Source organism: Hemitrygon akajei, chromosome 7 (assembly GCF_048418815.1).
Source record: "Hemitrygon akajei chromosome 7, sHemAka1.3, whole genome shotgun sequence".
Lineage (NCBI taxonomy): Eukaryota > Metazoa > Chordata > Chondrichthyes > Myliobatiformes > Dasyatidae > Hemitrygon > Hemitrygon akajei.
Window position 1 is genome coordinate 81,973,519 of NC_133130.1, and position 18,989 is coordinate 81,992,507.

General features: G+C 38.4%; 1 protein-coding gene across 8 annotated transcripts in view; it reads right to left on the reverse strand.

Annotated features, from left to right (window-relative positions):
• Positions 1-18,989, reverse strand: part of plcb4a (phospholipase C, beta 4a) — a 540,859-nt gene that overhangs the window by 349,184 nt on the left and 172,686 nt on the right. For 7 of the 8 annotated variants that reach the window (XM_073051319.1, XM_073051318.1, XM_073051317.1 and 4 more), the window contains exon 4: positions 10,000-10,066. The exons of the other annotated variant lie outside the window; for it this stretch is intronic. The gene's annotated coding sequence lies outside the window, so the exon portion shown is untranslated. The remainder of the gene's footprint in view (positions 1-9,999; positions 10,067-18,989) is intronic. 8 annotated transcript variants of the gene reach the window in all.

Genomic DNA, 18,989 nt, shown 5'->3' on the forward strand with positions numbered 1-18,989 from the left:
TGTATAGAACAGACAACTTGGAAATGATCCATGTTCTTACGAGGCAGATTTCCATCTCAACAACAGCTCAGACAAAAGCAGGATATCCGTTAAATAGCCAGAATATATTTGAGAATCTGATCACAATTAAAATCAATATTAAGCTTGTGCAAAAATTATTCTTAATTATTGACTTAGTAAAAATGATTATTCTTGCAAATTATTCATACTTAGTGACATTACATATATAAAAGTACAATTAATTCAAGTGAAAGATAAAAGAACCAAACTAAATGTCAATCTTGAATTCTTTCTGATGCAGAATACACTCACACACTATTCAAATTTTGATATTTGTTTACTGTTACATTAATAAATAAATTCTGATTTTTTAAAAAGATAAACAGCTCATAAATATTACATTTATATGACATCAGTCATGGTAACCCTTACAGAATTACTGCTGGTCTTTCTGACCAGCCCGCGATCTTTCACAAAGAAAAGGGAAATATAATGAGGCTTCCCAGATATTCTTCTTTGTCTCCAGTAATTAGCTCTTGCTACCAATAAGAGCATCCCTTATTTGCAATATACTTTTTAGTCAAATATGTATCACATCCAAAATGGTAACAAGATGAAAACAGTAAAGTCACTGTTCACTTTAAAAACTGTTTTTGAATCATATAATAGGGGCAACATTAATCAGTACAGAAATATTGAAAATGCACAGCTCAAACTAAAGGAATAGAAATAAGGGGTTTCCTTCAAGAAAAGCAACTTTAAATTTGATTAACTTTTTGTCAGAACTGGATATTGGAAGAAAGAAACAGAAAAGTTAATGAGGAACTGAGAAGTGAAATACAGTGGTGCTGGAAAATTTGTGAAAACCTGTAAAATTTGCTGTTTCTGCATAAATATGACCTAAAATGTGATCAGATCTTCATGCAAGTCCTAAAACTAGATAAAGAGAACAAAATTAAATAGGTAACACCAAAACATTATACTTGGTCATTTATTTATTGCGAAAAATGATCATATTACATGTATGGATAAAGTATGTGAACCTCTGGGGTGATGCCCTCTACAAAAGCAATTTAGAGTCAGGTGTTCCAATCAATGAGATGAGTTTGGAGGTGTGGATTGTAGAGGTGCCCTGCCCCATAGAAAAGATAAAGTCAGGTTACTGACTGAGCCTGCTCTTCTCAAGAAAGATCTGCTCATGTGCACCATGCCTTAATCAAAACAACTTTCAGAAGATGTTAAAAGAAGAATTCTAGAGATGCAGGAAAAGGCTACAAAAGCATTTCTAAAGACTTGAACGTTCATCAGTCCACAGTAAGAGAAGTTGTCTACAAATGGAGGAAACTCTGCTGTTGCCCCTCTCCCAAGGAGGGGGCATCCTGTAAAGATCACACCAAGAGCACAACGTGCAATACATAAAGAGGTGAAAAGGACCCCAAGGGTAACATCAAAAGACCTGTAGAAATCTCTAGAACTTGCTAAAGTCTCTTTTCATGTGTCTACTATAGGAAAAACACTGAACAAGAATGGTCTTCATGGAAGGACAACACTGAGGAGACCACTGCTCTCCAAAAAAAAAACTGATCCACGTCTCAAGTTTACAAAAGCCCTGGATCTTCGACAACCCTTCTGGGATAATGTCCTGTGGACAGATGAGACACAAATTGAACTTCCTGGTGGAAATGCATATTGCTATGCTAGGAGGGAATGGGCACAGCACACCAACACCAAAACCTCATCTGAACTGTGAAGCATGGTGGAAAGAGCATCATAAGTTTGGGGCTGCTTTGCTGCCTCAGGACCTGGATAACTTGTTATCATTATGGAAACAATGATAGCAGTCTGTCACCAGAAACTTAATAAAGGTTGGATAATGCAATATGCCAGTGATCCAAAAGACAAGAGTAAATCAACAACAAAATGGTTTAAAAGAAGAAAATCTGTGTTTTGGAATGGCCGAGTCAAAGTCCTGACCTTAGTCCTATAGGAATGCTGTGAGTAGACCTGAAGCAAGCATTTCATGCAAGAAAATCTACCAGCAGCCTAGAGTTGAAGCAATTTTGTACAGAGGAACGGACTAATGTTCCTCCAAACTGATCAACAGTTTGGCTGAAGTTATTGCTGTACAAAGGGGTCACACCAGTTATTGAAAGCAAAGGTTCACATACTTTTTTTCCAACAAAGTCATGCAATATTAGATCGTTTTCCTCAATAAATAAATAAATGAATGAATAAATATATTTTTGTGTTATTTATTTAATTGGGTTCTCTTTATCTAGTTTTAGGACTTGTGTGTATCTGATCACATTTTAGATCACATTTGTGCAGAAATAAAGAAAATTCTTCAAGGTTCACAAACTTTCTAGCACCACTGTAAGTGAAAGTTACAAATCACATCTGAAGATTTCTGTGACAAAGCAGCACTTGCTAAATTTGTGAAATCTGTTCATCTTCACAAGTTCATATCCTAAAAAGTAAAAGCTTCCCTTACTGTTCAGATGGTCCAGGACCAAGTTATGAATTGGGTTTGGAGAAAAAGAAGAACTGCGGGGCATTTCTGGCTTCCATGTTTACACAGCTAGCCTATCACTCAGTATGGTGCAGGGTCAAAAGTCTGACAGCAGGCATATCTCCTTAAGAAAGTATCCTACCAGTAACTAACGCCAAGCGGTTTGCTGGAGTACTACAATTTGAAGGGTCATTTCCTTTCAGAAACTGAGATGGAAGCTCAGACTGGAAAGTCAGTTTTCCAGGAATACAGTCACTGAAAGAAAAATAATATTCCAAACCAAAGGTTGGTGTTTGCGTGAATGGATTTTGGAGTGCCAAGCATGCATTCCTTCAGAATCACCAATGAAGGATCTCATATTTATTTGCAGGGGGAAGGCTCACATATTAAAATTGACTATAATCAAAGGTGAAAAATAAGGAGGAGGAGGTATTCAGTGCCTGGTTCCACATGTCTGACCATGAGAACCCAAAATCAATAATCCAATTCCAGGTGACTGCCCTTCTGAACTAAGAAACAGAGAGCAAGAAATACACAAGTGATGTCCAAGGTGAACAAACAAAAGGCAAAACCAAAAACTCGAGGTGTACTATCTGTGCTGGTTAAAATTCAGCAACGTTCTTACACATCCTTAGCTACACCAAAGTCCTGGCTAGAAATGTGTTTTGACATCGATCTGAGATGCTGGGGCAGTGCTCATTTTCAGAGGTGTCACATTTAAAACTCACTGGCCACACACAGAGACATGATATTGTTGAAATATGTATAGGGGAGTTCTCCCCAGTACCCTGACCAAAGTTCATCTCTCAGCTGACAACAGTAATATTTTAAATTATTTGTTCATTCACACATTTCTGCTGTGGAACCTGGCAGTGCATTAATTGACAGCCGAGTTTCCTCCATTACAACAGAAGCTTCACTTCAAAAATACTGGATGGAAAGTGCTTTGGAACATCCTGATATTGTGAAACACACCATAAAAATGCCAAGTTTTCTTTTCATCCCCCTCTTACTTTTCTGCACTTCTGTTCTGTGAACTTAAATATGTGAGACGTTGTGATATCGGAAGCCAAATAAGTAGAAACTCTGGCTCTATTGATCTGTCACAATTTTTGCTTTTGAGTCTCATAAGTTTGAACCTCCTCATAAGCCAGAAATTGAATTAGCCAAAGAAAACTAGAACAACACAGTATCTCGTTCAAGAAAATCTTCAATCGGACTAAACTCTTTTAATAATCCTAATCATTTAAGGAAAGGAAAATATCTCTTGACCAATCAGTACTTTCAATGTTAAATCAACAGATTTTAAAATATTTTCATGAAGTCCACTCCAAAACAAATTCCTTCTTTGATATGGGAAAGCAGCAGAAACACCTCCTTTCCATAGCTATGAGTCACAAAGTACATTTTTGAACTCTAATCAGCGTTGCAACATAAGAAGCAGGGTAGCAACCTTGCACACTGAAAGCTCCCTCAAACAGCAATACAAAACATACAAAACAGTAGGAAGCCATTCTGCCCTTCACGATTGTGCTAACCTAACCTTCCAGCGCAATGTCTATAGCGCTGCAGTTTTACCTCCTCATGTACTTCACAAAGCATGGTTTAAGTGCAGTCAATTTCAGACAGTGAGATTCAGACCCAAACTATCTTCTGGATGAAAACATTTTCCTTACTACATTTCCAATCCTACTTTAAATCTGTTCTTGACTGCACTGTTGAGGAAAATAGCCTCTCCCTATTTTCTCTGTCTAGGACCCTCACAATATTATAGTTCTCACTTCAGTCTTATCATATCCTTTGCTGCTCCAAAACCATGGTTTTCAGCAATGTTTCTTTAAAGGTACAATTTCCAAGCCTGGCAACATACTTGTAAATCTTCTGTACCATTTCCTCATTGCTTCAATTGCCTTTTTACATTCACTTCTAGACTTCCTGTACGCTTGAGCCTTTCTTCTCTTGTCCTTCACAAGTTTCCCCTTCTAGCCCTATCTATTTTCCTGTGTATATCTTGATCAATCAGGTTCTATGTATTGCAATATCCCCCACTTCACGATTACACAGACTTTCACTCTGTATAACAGATTTACAATAATCCCTTTCAATATCCTTAAATGTCTGAGACCAATTTCCCTATGTGTGGCTGTTTCCAATCTGACATCCTATTCAGCTAAAAAATAGCCTTACCTTCTTTAGAATCTTTACTCCTACTTTACCTTTATCCCGTAACTATAATAAATCTAATTGAATTCAGCCTCACGCCATGTTAATCCTTATGTTGCCCAGCCACAGTCTCCAAGGATAAATCCAAAATTTAACTCAACCATTTATATTTTTTGTTTGATTATCTAACATTTCATCCCTATCCACAACAGCAATTGTTCTTCACCCAATATTAACAAGCTCTTTATTTTCTTCTCTATTCTATCTGAAAAAAAAACACATCGGGAATGTTAAGCAGCCAGTTTTGCCCTTCTTTAAGCCATGTTTCAGTTGCAGATAAAATATCATACTGCAAGCTTCTAATTAGTGCTTTCAAGTTATTTGCCTTGTTCATAAGATGCCACAAATTCAGGTATCCTCCCTTCTTCAAAAACAAGTCTCTCAGGATTGAGGATAACCTGCTTTACTCTGATTCTGAAGCAGCCTCTTGGAGTTGAGGGTAACCTGCTTTCAGTGAATTCTGAGAGACTGCTGAGGCCAATCCAGGACCTGAAGACTGCGTCTCAGGTGAATCAGGAGGCACTTGTAAAGGATAATAGAACTTTATTTCACATTGTAGACTTCTGAGTATTCCAGCAAATGGAAGTTCTCACGCCATCCTGACTACACCTTCTACATTCTGGGCACCCATTGGCCAAGGATTCCATTAAGTCAGGGGAACATTATACTTGTACAAGATTTCTGTATTGTTTCTGCCCTCCATCTGCTAACTTCTTCCCACTGTGCTCAGAGTAGAGTGTTCCTTTCAGAACTCCTGTTTCTAGCATGCAGACATGACTGGTGCATCAGAGGTGACTGACATAATTACGGTCCTATTGCTCAGGAATCTGGCCCAGAAGAGAACACAAACCTGCTTTATCCTTGATTTCTTTGGAAGAATTTGTGCACAGTGTCCCTCCAGTGCTTTATAGCTACAGCTGTATTTAATGTCTTATCTAAGAATTAAATATTTTTCAATACACAGTACTCCACAAGAATGCCAATGTCAATTTCTGTACTCAAACGACTAGAGAACAATGCTTACATACATTACAACATAGTTTACATTATAACTTCAAATATACCATAACATTTTCAACTCCATGTTTATTGTCCATAGAAAGGATACAAATTAACCAGCTGCAAAATTTCCAACTTTGTAAAAATATTGCCAAAAAAAACCCATGGAAAATAGCTGAGTTTTAAGATTAATCTAATTTTTGAATATAACAAATCAATGTAATGTACGTTCAAACACATTATTTAATGGCAGCGCAGGACTGGCTTTAAGAAGACAGAACTTCCCTTGACTTGGCAAGACAGAAGCGAATTGGGAACCTCGCCCACTTAAAATAACTCATTGCATTGACTTTGCCTGCAAGGCTGCTTGTGTCAGTAATACCTCTGACAAATCCCTGCTCCTGCAGGAAAGGAGGAAATTGCAGCAATATAACTAGAATTGTGTTTTCCTCTTATTAGGGTGTGTTAAACCAAGACTAAAATTATTGTGAGCAAGAGCATTTGCTCCATAAAGGTAATGCAGTCTGTATTGACAGAAATGGCGGTCATTGCTACCACACTCAGTCAACAAATCATCACAGTGGCAAAGAGAACTTAATAATGCCACAAAGGAAAATTTAGGTACTCTTGCAAGTGGAGGTGGTTGTTGGAGGTGGTTGGAAAGCTACGAAGACTGTTAAGAGTCAAACAGGGCAGATAATGTAGAAAGGAAGTGGAGTAGCCCCAGTCATAAAGGAGATGAGGAATGATGACCGGGAAGGACAGGAAGGAGAATCAATTTGAGCTAAAATAAAATATTTTTAATTGAGAAGGAAAGACAAATGTCAAACATTTAACTTGATTATCTGTAATAGATTAACACTTGAAATGATAATAAATTTGGTACAAAGTCAACATGGTTTTTATGGCAAAGAAAATATGTTTGACAAATCTGATGAAGTTTTTGAGAGGATGAAATTCAGAGAGTATAGTCAGTTTTTAAATTAGATGTACATCTGGATTTTCAGAAGGCATTTGAAGAGGTACCAGATAAAAGGTTTTCAAAAGCAGAAAATTCTTACCAGTGGGTTAATGGTTTAGCATTGAAATTGGATTGTTTAGAAGACCAAATGCAGGGAATAAAAATAAATGAGTCATTTTATGGCCAGCAGCCGGTTGTTAGAGGAATCAGCACTGAGTCCTCAGCTGTTCACAATTTCAACTAATGATGTGAATATAACATAACTGGGTTTGTAGATGATGCACAGGTGGGAGGGAAAGCAACCACGAGCATATGAACCTGCAAATATTTAAGCAAGCATGCAAACACACTGCAGATAGGGGATGTGCAAGGTTATACACTTCCTTAGCTAGAACTAACACACATATGTCAATAGAGATCTGGTCATTGGGCAAAAGCACAAGAGTATAAGAGCAAGAATAAGCCACCAGAGCCCTCAAGCCTGCCTGACCCATCATTTTGAATGAGACACGAACAATAAATATGCTAGTCCAGGCAACCATTAGGAAGGTGAGTATCAAGTTATTCTTTAATAAAAGGGGATGCAGTGTAGCTGTACAGGGCTGGTGTCATCTTGGAGGGAATTAACCAAACACAACAGAATTCATAAAACTGAGAGGTTATTGCATTGAGACATACAGGAATCTGAGAGAGGTTAATCGAGAGGATGCATCCTTTCCTTTTTTAATTTGGGGTATTCACTCAAATCAGAGGGCAAGGTCACCTGGCACTGTACTTGCTGGAATTCGGAAGGATGAGAGGAGATCTGATAGAAACATACAAAATTATGAAAGGGATAGATAAGGGAGAGGCAGGAAAGTTGTTTCCACTGGTAAGTGAGACTAGAACCAGGGGACATAGCCTCAACATTTGGGGAAGTAAATTTAAGACACAGAAGACAAGGAACTGCTTTTCCCAAAAGAGTGGCGAATCTGTGGAATTCTCTGCCCAATTAAGCAGTGGAAGCTACCTCAGTAAATATATTTAAGACAAGGTTGTATAGATTTTTTGCATAGTTGGGGAATTGAGGGTTATGAGGAAAAAGACAGATAGGTGGAGATGAGTTCATGGTCAGATCAAACATGATCTTATTGAATGGCGGAGTAGGCTCAACGAGCCAGATGGCCTACTCCTGCTCCTATTTCTTATGTTCTTAAATGAGGAGAAATTGTTTTCCTTAGTGTATTGTAAACATTATAATTCTCAACATCACAGCACTGCAGTTAAATTAATTGTTAGAAGAACCAAAGAATATGAAGATTATGAATTTTACACTGAGTTCCTACAATCAAGGTTGCATTTACAGAAATGAAATAATGTCATTGAGAAGTGAAATACTGAAGGAGAAAATTTGACATGGTTTGAAAAAATTCTCAGTGAGCGACACTGAAGAAAATCCCTTCAAAAGTCAAGCAAAGGTCTTTTGCTACCATACCTTTCAAAGATTCAAAGGTCACCTATTATTTAGAGATCCTCCATTCATCTTTTTATCTCTTATAGTCTATTTATTGGCATCTGGATTTCTGAAGAACTAATGTCTTTGAAAAGACAGCTTTTGCTGACACATGGGCAAATATTCCTTAAAAAACACTCCAGCATCTTGTACCCAAAACAGCTCCCAAACAATAGCTGCTGGTATTCAAGGGGTCCTACTTGAAAGGGACAAGGCACCTCAGCATCTCATATTATAACTTTGAAAGAAGCACTAAATTATGTTCATAATCATGGCTACTCAAGAAACTTAGATTGAAACACACATTTGTACCTAATTTCACAAAATTTTAATCTCCTTTCAATAGAATTAGCTAATTTGAAAATACTACACATCTGCAGTCAAGCATGCCTGTAAAAATGGAGGACAAGAAACTGCCAGATTACTTTTGGCTTATTTATTTTAGTGCAGACATTGATGCACCATCAATAACTCACGCTGAGACTTAGGAAGTGAGATATCGGCTTTTATTGACTGAAGAACAACACTACATCCTGGGAAAAATGAGGGAGAGCAGCAGGCCACAGTCGCCTTTATACAGGGGTCTGTGGGAGGAGCCACAGGGCAGTCAGCAGGGTCTGTGGGAGGAGCCACAGGAGCAGTCAGACAGGTATATCTAGTTCACCATAGACATATTGACGAGGAAACTTACAATTTAAAGATCAATTCAGTTAATTTGCCAACATTGGTTACTCTAGTATTTTGGGGTCACACCAGCTGCAATTAAAGAATGTTTGTTGTTGCTTATAACAGCAGATGCTCTAACAAAATATTGATGAGTCAAGTACCATAATTTAACTGCCTACATGACTTCTAACATTAAAAGAGTGAAGATTATCATAATCCTGCTCTATTTCAAACACCATCAAAGAACAGGACATGAAAACACTGTTTTAGCCTGGTTTTCAATGCGGGAAGTTTTGAACAACTCACACTGGTCCAAATTAACCTTGACTAAACTTGGCTCCTTTTCTGTCTACAGCTCATTTAACACAGGAGGCAAATGAATGCCAGGCAAAAACTAATTCCTGGGAGTCAGAGCCAATTCACAGTTAGGGACTGGAAGTTACACTTAGGACACGAATTTCAGAAGTTAGTACAGTTCTACATTGGTTTTATTGGAAGCAATACAAACCCTCAAAACCCCTAAATGATTTGTCCTGGTAGACCTTCAAGTGAAATTCAGTCACCAAGTTCAGGACCATAATTTTCCAATCTGAGGTTATGTTGGAACCTTCATTTCAGGTGGATACACAGCAAAATTTTCACGTGATGGCAAAAGAAATTCCTCCCATCGCAATAAATATGTACCAAACCAAGTCTGTGGGGAGTATGTATGAGCACACATAGGACCTTGGAATAGCATTTTATTCAGCATCGTGCACACAGAGCAATTGCTTATTCCAAGCTGCCCTACCCTAAGGATTTGCCAAACAGAACATTCAATGCCAACAGATAGCTAAAACACACAAAGAAGAAGCCAACTGCACAATGCTTTGTGAACAATGTACAGCAACAGCAGCATTACAGCTAACAATAGCTAAGGAAATCAAAAATAAACTGTAGATGGAATTCTGAAACAAAAAGAGGAATAGTTAAAAACACTCAGCAGATCAAGTAGAATCCATGGAAATACAGTAGTTAACATTTTAAACTGAACACCCATTGTCAGTTCTACCTGACCTGCTGAGTTTTTCTAGCACCTTCTGTTAAAGCCAAGGACAGATGCTTAAAAGCTGTTATTCTTTGATTTTTTTTTTAAAAAATGTTGCTTACCTAAAAATGTACTATGCTTGGATGAATCTGCTTTACTTTTTCAAATGTGTCATGGGTTGTTTTTCCCCTGTAAAAATTCAAAACAAGTTTCAATGAAAATATACTGTGTAAAGATGTCTCTGAAAACAAATGCACATAATTACAAACTTTACACCAGTAGCCTTTTGTAGAATCAAATTCATGGTATTACGTTTCAAAAACATCATCTGACATTCAAGAAAATTAAATTTTGTTTTAATTGAAGAGTAAAGACCAAGATTGGCATCAAAACCATTGTCAATGTACATTTATACAATAGTGACAATAGTGACTAAACCAATTCATGAAATAGATGTAGTTATCATCAGTAATGTGTGGTTAAGTCCCAACAATAGTTAACATAATGCAAACCTCAGTAAGGAAGTCAACCTAATCAGTAAAACCTCAGTATGAACATCAAAAGCATACATATTTAACAGAATAAACTGTTAGTAACGTGACTTTCTTGATCCAACCAGTACTTTGAACCAACTTCCATTCATTTTCAGAATTGGGTCAGTTTGAAAGCTGTCATGTTTATGCTTAGAAAAACATCCATCTTTCACAGATGCTGCACACAGATCAATAGGCTGATGCAAGTCAGGACGGCAGATTGTTAAAGCTCATTTCTGAAATCTCTTCTAACAAAGTCAGCCCACGATATAGTTAAAAATCAACCCGTGGACAATAAACTGTATGTCAAGATAGATCCTGTTTGAATTGTCTGTTGCGCATTTCGACAGCAAATTTAATGAAAATTTTCAGAATTAGCTCCTTTATGCTCAAGTTATGAATTTTCTTCCCAGGACAAACTCAAACCACTGATCCAGAAGCAACCTTCCCGTTTACATGCTTCAGTCCTATCCCCTTTCTGGCCACACCCCATTTGCAACAATTATCAATCAAACTAAAACACATTATCTAGTACAAGAAATCACCATCCTAACAATTAATCTGAGGTAGGCTGATGACAGAGAAATTTAAGAAATATAACCTACCTGGAATTCTTCAATGTTAGCCATATTTAAAAAAATAGCAAAGCAACAAATAAATAACACGGATCCACAATGGAAGTTAGAGCAAAGGAGGAAGTGTGGGGAAGAGTGAACTAGATCCATAAACCTCACAACTTTACTGTGGCAGTTAAAATTTATTATTTGGTGATCCAAAGTTCATCTTGCAGAGATTATTTCATTCTGTGACATGTTCTTTCCACTTTCCTGCTCCCATTAGTTGTACTTTCACCATGATCATCCAATCACTCTCCAACTCTACACCACCTCCACTTAACAAGAGAGATACAGAAAGGACATTCCCAATCTTTCTTGCTGATAAGCAAATTCAGTATGCTTCACTACAATCTTTCTTGTTCTAATTGAATTTATCACTGTAAAACAATTTTTCCCTCAATACTGTACTTGCCTTCCAAGAAAATAAAAGCTGATATCAATTATGTTTTCTGCTTTCACCCTGAACAACAACATTTCATCTACCTTATTCACACGGAAATTCCTTGATTCTTGCCAACAATTCCTCAGCTTCTTTAGACAACACACACAAAATGCTGGTGGAACACAGCAGGCCAGGCAGCATCTATAGGAAGAAGCACTGTTGACGTTTCGGGCCGAGACCCTTCTGTCCTGACGAAGAGTCTCGGCCCAAAACGTCGACAGTGCTTCTTCCTATAGATGTTGCCTGGCCTGCTGTGTTCCACCAGCATTTTGTGTGTATAGTTTGAATTTCCAGCATCTGCAGATTTCCTCGTGTTTGCTCAACTTCTTTAGCTTCATTTCTGGGGGTAAGTTAGAAAATAATATTCACTACATACCTACTGATTCCCACAGCTACCATGACTATATTTCCTTCCATTTAGCTTCCTGTGCAAACTCTATTCCATTTACCTAGTTTCCCTATCTCAGATACATCTTTTCTGTTTATCTCACTTACCATATTTTCACTTCTGACCTGAGCTACATTATCATCGTGCAAGAATTCCTCTCCACCATGGTTAACAAGATTCTTGATCATTCCCATTTCATATCCTGCACTTCTTTTCACATCTCTCTGAAAACCATAACAGGATTCTGGTTGTATCCAAATTCCACTCTATCAGTCCCCAAATTTATCAATGTATCTTTTCCCATTTTTTTGCATCTGCATCATGGCAATACCACCAAACACTCCTTTCTTCCCTGTTCAGCATTCTAAGGAGACACTTCCTTCCTTCATACATTAGTTAACTCCTTCATCAGCTGAACACGCACTCTGATTTCTTTGCCACCTTCTCATGCATGTAGAAGAGGTATAATCCTGCCATTTTATTTCCCTTCCACAATCACTGCATAAAAACTCTTCAGGTGAAACAGAATTGTCTTCCACCTCTACAGTCTGGACAGCATCGGCAGTTGGGTCCGCAGTATACCTTGACTCAAATGACAAGCATGCATTTCAACTCTCTGCCCATCCTTATATCATCAATAATCTCTTGCACTATCCTTCGGAGCATAATGCAAATGTGAGATACACAACACCACCTTTTGATTAGATAAGGGATTAGCAGATAGATATGGGAATATACAAACAAGACTACCTTGGTGGGTACAATTGTCTGCCTGGGCAAATTGGGCCAAAGGGCTTGTTTCCATGCTGTATTACTCTATAGCTCTCTATATTATCACCTTTCTGTTCAATATTAAGTTAAACAATTTCCGATAACAATTCTGGCTCTTGCAATGTTCATCACCACTAAGCCCACTTTGTTCATTGTATGCCAGTCACATTAACATCACCCTGTACCTGGCACCACTTGCCTTTTCATTATTCAAATCCTCTTGGCTTCAACTCTTGCACTGAACTTCCCATTTATCCCATTTTCTGTCATTCTCCTATCAAGCAGTTTTCTGGAATTTGGCCATCAATTTATCACCTGCCAGCTTCTTAACTCGTCTGCACGTCCTCAAAAGATTCTAAGTACGTTTCTTATCAAAGAATGTGTATAATAAGATGATGAGAGGCATTGATCATGTGAATAGTCAGAGGCTTTTTCCCAGGACTGAAATGGCTAACACGGGAGGGCACAGTTCTAAGGTGCTTGGAATTAGGTACAGAGGAGATGTCAGGGGTAGGTTTTTTTGTGTGGAGAATGTTGTTTGCTTGGAATGGGCTGCCGGCAACGGTGGTGGAGGTGGATGCAATAGGGTCTTTTGAGAGACTCCTGGATAGGTACATGGAGCTTAGGAAAATAGAGGGCTACGAGTGACTCTAGGTAATTTCTAAAGTAAGTACATGTTCTGCACAGCATTGTGGGCCAAAGAGCCTATATTGTGCAGTAGATTTTCTATGTTTCTAATTTCCATTAAATTTGACTGATTGACAGTTACCATCATTTTCATGTCAATATATCCATATTGTTGATGATTCCAGTGATACATAACACCATTGTTGTGTCAAGGCCAGTAGGATTTCAGCAAACATCAGAGAACAGTCTCCTAAACCTGGACTATCTGTAGCAAAGTCAAATAAGACAACAGGGAATGATAGAAACACACAGGTCAGGCAGCAGCAGTGCAAAGTGGAAGAGAGTAAATGCTTTAAGTCCAGGCTTTGGTTTCTCTTTCCACGGATGCTGTGTGAACTGCTGAGTGCTTCTAATTCTTTTTGCTTCAGATTTCCAGCATCTGCTTCCTTTTGATTTACAAAACCAAATCTTATGATAACTACTTGCAAGTACACTTCAAATGTATATATTTACAGTATGTACTTTCCATTCCAAAACCATCTAAGTTATTAAAATTCCTTATCTTCTATAGTATATTTTCAGCTATTTGCATCAGCACAATTGCTACTTCAATTTATTTATTCTTCACTCATTCCTGAATGCAATATTCCATGAATGTTATAGTGAAATTCGACCTTTATTATTTTTAACTAAGACTACAAAATCTGATTTTGAATAAACACTCTGTAATTTGGAGCAAATTCCTACACATTTGGACTATCTGGCAGCAACGCCACCGATTATGCAAATCATTAGCAAACACCAGCATGATTCTAATTCAGGCCAAACACTCTGGTGGGCTGAAAAAAAGAAACCAATTAGTGTAGGAGGGCTGTGGTCACTGACACAGCTGTGTGAACTGGAGTATTCTAAAAGAATATCAATAAAATATGTTATCTCTGTATTTATATTTCTCTCTCATTTTCTTTCTACATTTATTGATGAGGTGCCAGATCAGTAACACAGAAATTCTGTCAATGGAATGAATAGCCAGAATAACAGTACTCTGTTCACAGAAGGAAAAAGCATAGGGACTAGTAATGCCATGTCTTATGCATCATTGTCTCTGGCCTTATTCAAGTGATCCAGTAATTTAGATGCACAGGATTAAGGGAAAAGCACCTTACTGGTATACTTACTTGTCCATGCATGGGTTATCATTTGTGGAGACATCGTCTGCGTCAAGTGAATAAGGTTCAAATTTGTGATCTCCATATTCAGGAAAAAGTCATTGCCACCACAAAAATTACTGGCCTTTTGTTTTTATTTCTGGCTGGGGGCATACATTTTGAAACATCCAGGGACAGTCAAGAACAAGGATCAAGGGGCAACTAAATATTAGTTTTTGTAAAAAGTACTGAAGGCATTGTTTAACCTAATAGCTGATAAATCCTAATGGGTCTAATGATTTACACTATGGAATTTTAAACAGGTAGCTCTGGTAATCATCATCCCAAGTTCTATAGATTCTAGAGTTGGTTCTGCAGACCAAAAGACTGCAAATGTGAATCTGCTATTTAAGAAACGGGGGAAAATACAGTGTACTGCTGACACATTAGCCTAATATTGATGGCTGGGAAAATACCTACAAGGTTTTGGCAGGTTAGGTGCAGGGAGGACATTCCCCCTGAATAAGGAGTCTAAGACTCGGGCAGAGTTTCAAAATAAGGGGAAGGACGTTTACAACTGAGAGTCAAAAAACTTCTTCATATGATGATGAACCTTTGGTCATTTCCCCTGCTGATGAGCTGTAAAAGCTCAGTCATTGTGTTCATTCAAACGAGAGATCAACATTACTGAGCATTAAATGAATTTAAGGATGTTAGAAAATAACATTGCGTTAAAGGATCAGCCATGAATCCCTCAACAGATATTCCTCTATTCTTTTATAATCACTGAGCCGCAGGAGGAAGAAGAGATATCTGGCAAATAAACAATTCTCCAAATATTAAAGAGACCTGAGGCTTCCTAAGCTCTTGAATACGCGGATATTTTGGAGATGACTGCAAGTATGTTTGTCCCTGTCTGAAAAGAAGGGTGTGCAAGAAAAAAATTTAATTAGCAAACCAGCATAAGGGATTCAAATTAAAACTTTCAGCTCTCCCGTCAATACTGCTCTACAATATTTGTTCCCTGAAACAAACTGGATTACCTTTGTCTACAACTGATGCTGGGCGTGATGGAAGTACTGAGTGCTCGCTCTTACAGAAACGTGGCTCCAGGACAACATACCATGCATGATCAATCTTCAGGTCATGTCACTCAGGGACTTTTGCTGATATTGTTTTGTGACTGTACATACTGGATCATAACTATATGTGCTGTGTGTGACAACATGTATTGTGTTTTGCACATTAGCCCCAGAGGAACAATGTTTTGTTTAGCTGGATAGATGTGTATGGTTGAATGACAATAAACTTGCACTTGAACCACATTCGGCACTCTGCAGCAGATGGTTCGGTTTAGGCAAAAGAATTTTTAAAGAGTTCTGTTGCCAAAACCATAGCCCAGAAAACTTGGAAATGATAACAGAGATGCACAAGAACATCTCAAAGGCACTGAACAGACTTCAGAATTCAGTGCAATCCTTCCGGAAAAAGTGGAAAAAATATGAAAGCACAGCCACACTGCCTCAGTCAGACCCCCCCCCCCCCCCTCAAAACTTAAGTCGCCCCGAATGGCACTTGTAAGCGAAGCTACTGTAACAGAAGCACTCACTCTGAGGGAGCTGCAGAAGTCCGAGGCTGCAAATGGAGATGAAGTTCATGGCTCCACTATCTCCAAGGCCTTGCACAAAAAGGGTATTTATAGGAGTTGCTGGTGGGAATCTCTCTGCTACGGCGAAGGGAGACCACCTTTTGGCTGCTGGTGGGAATCTCTCTGCTATGGAAAGACTGTCACTGTGACTGGAGAATGTCACCCAGGTGTCTTGCACTTTGGATATGGACTTGTACCACAGACTTTTCAAAAAATTTACAGTTTTTTTTACATTCCATATTTTTCATCTGCTTGTTTTTTTTTTAATGTGTGGGGAGGAGAATTTGGGGGTCGATGTGCCTGTTCTATTTCTGTTTTTTTTTTCCCGGGAAGGAGGGTCTGGGGGTTGCTGATGATCACGCTGCCATTCTTTTCCTTCTTGGTTTTGTTGCTATCTGGAGTTGCGTGCTTTGATAATAAATGAACCTCTGAAGATTCTTTTTGTGCATTCCCACTTGGACTGCTTCCCTGCAAATCTTGGTACTGTCAGGGATAAGCATTGTGAAAGGTTTCACCAGAACACTGCAGTCATGGAGAAACAGTATCAGGGGAACTGGAATCTATCAATGCTGGCTGATTATTGTTGGACACTTAAGCATGAAGCCTCAGACACTAAATACAAATAAAAGTATCAACAGAACTTTTTAGCTTAGTTGAACTATTGCAAAGCGTCGGCACCGTTATGCACACATTATATACAATAAAAGTCAATTTCTTGGCTCTCCAAATCCCTATGTGATCTATTTGCATTCAGTTTCAAGCGGTCCATCATAATCATAAAAAATTCTGAAGAAGCAACACTTGAAAAAATTTGTTATCCAGTCCAGTGTAATCTGCTGAATCAGAGGCAATTCTCAAATAAGTTATACCATAAGATCATAAGATATAGGAGTAGAATTAATCCACTTAGCCCACTGAGTCCACTCCACCATTCCATCATGTCTGATTTATTATTGCTCTCAGCCCCATTCTCCTGCCTTCTCCCATTACCTTTGACACCCTGACTAACCAAGAACCTATCAACCTCCACATTAAATATACTCACTGATACGGCCTCCACAGCTGTCCTTGGCAATGAATTCCACAGATTCACCTCCCTCTATCTAAATAAATTCCTTCTCATCTTTCTTCTAAATGGACGTCCCTGTATTCCAAGGCTGTGTCCTCTGGCCCTAGACTCGCCCACCACAGGAAACATCCTCTCCACATCCACTAGGCCTTTCAACATTTGATACGTTTCAATGAGATGCCTCCTCATTCTTCAAAATTCCAGCAAGTACAGGTCCTGAGCCATCAAATGCTCTTCAAACATTAATCCTTTCATCCCCAAAATCATGCTCGTAAACCTCCTCTGGACACTCTCCAAACTAGAAAATAGTCTACACCTTCATTCTTCTACCAAAGTGAATGGCCATACACCCCTCTATACTATACACAATCTGCCAATTCTTTGCCCCTTCTTCCAAATATGTCCAAGTCCTCCTGAAGACTCCCTGTTTCCTCAACACTAATTGCCCCTCCACCTACAGTGCCTATAAAAAGTATTCACTCCCCTTGGAAGTTTTCATGTTTTATTGTTTTACAACATTGAATCACAATAGATTTAATTTGACTTGTTTTGACACTGATCAACATAAAATACTCTTTCATGTCAAAGTGAAAGCAAATTTCTACAACTTGGTTGAAATGTATTACAATTATTAAACACAAAATAATTGATTGCACAATTACTCACCCCTTTAAATCAGTATTTAGTAAATGCACCTTTGAAAGCAATTACAGCCTTGAGTCTGTGTGCATAGGTCCCCAACAGGTTTGCACATCTAGACACTACAATTTTTCCCCCATTCTTCTTTACAAAACTGCTCAGGCTCTGTCAGATTGCATGGGGATCATGAGTGAACAGCCCTTTTCAAGTCCAGCAACAAATTCTCAATTAGATTGAGGTCTGGACTCTGACTTGGCCACTCCAGGACATTAACTTCATTGTTATTAAGTTATTCCTGTGTAGCTTTGGCTTTATGTTTGGGGTCATTGTCTTGCTGGAAAACAAATCTTCTCCCAAGTCGCAGTTCTCTTGCAGATAGCATCAGGTTTTTCTCCAGGATTTCCCTGTATTTTGCTGCATTCATTTTACGCTCTACCTTCACAAGCTTTTCATCGGAACATAGAACCTTCATCCAACTGACTCCAGAGTCTCCCACATGCCTTCTGGCAAACTCTAGGCAGGATTTCATGAGGTTTTTTTTTCAACAGTTGCTTTCTCTTTGCCACTCTCCCATAAAGCTGTGACTGGTGAAGCACCAAGGCAACAGATGTTGTATGCACAGTCTCTCCCATCTCAGTCACTGAAGCTTCTAACTCCTCAAGTGCTGTCATAAGTCCTTCGGTGTCCTCCCTCACTAGTCACATTCTGACACGGTCACTTCGTTTTTGAGGATTTCTCTAGGCAGATGAACAGCTGTGCCATAATCTTTCCATTTCTTGATAATTGACTTAACTGTACTCCAAGTCAGTGACTTGGAAATTTTCTTCTATCCATCTCCTGGCTTGTGCTTTTCAATTCCCTTTTCATGGAGTTGTTTGGAGTGTTCTTTTGTCTTCAGGGTATTTCTTGCCAAGATACCGATTCACCAGCAGCTGGACCTTCCAGATACTGGTGTATTTTTACTACAACCAATTGAAACACATTGAATCTCCATTTGGAGATGTGGAGGTGATCTCTATTTAACTGATCCAGTGATTTCTAAAATCAATTGGCTGCACCAGCAGTGATTCGGTGTGTCATATTAAAAAAGATTCAATACTTATACAATTAATTGTTTTGTGTTTTATTTTTGTAATTTTTTAAAATCGGTTTGTAGAGGACTGTTTTCACTTTGACATGAGAGAGTCTTTTTCTGTTGATCAATGTCAAAACAAGCCAAATTAACTCCAC